Genomic DNA, 408 nt, shown 5'->3' with positions numbered 1-408 from the left:
CCTCATATGCAAAATGCCATGTTGTAAAAACATTTACTCTGTCTCTGGTCATTAATTAACCTTTTTGTTCCTCTGGAACAACTCCAGTTATAAAGAAGAAGGAATTAAAATAATCTTTATATATCCAAAATATGAAAGCTTACAAGCAGCATGGGTAATGACATTGATACAGACTGATTGGAATAACATACGACGATGACAAGTAATGTCTAGACGTCTTTACATTTAATTTGGAAAACATTTTAATATTTTCAGGTGTTATTTTTGATGTTAAAAATAAGTGTCCCCCTCTTGACAAAACTTTCTCCGTTTTATAGTGAAGTAGTCTTGGCCTGGCTGGAACTTGGAGGGAGAGAGGGAACCTAGCGATGACCGAAGATGATTAACCCTATCTAGCTAGACCGGGCT

This window comes from Branchiostoma belcheri, unplaced genomic scaffold (genome assembly GCF_001625305.1).
Source record: "Branchiostoma belcheri isolate BF01 breed outbred unplaced genomic scaffold, Haploidv18h27 scaffold311, whole genome shotgun sequence".
Taxonomy (NCBI): Eukaryota; Metazoa; Chordata; class Leptocardii; order Amphioxiformes; family Branchiostomatidae; genus Branchiostoma; species Branchiostoma belcheri.
The sequence above is the reverse complement of the archived record's forward strand: the minus strand, read 5'-3'. Positions refer to the sequence as shown.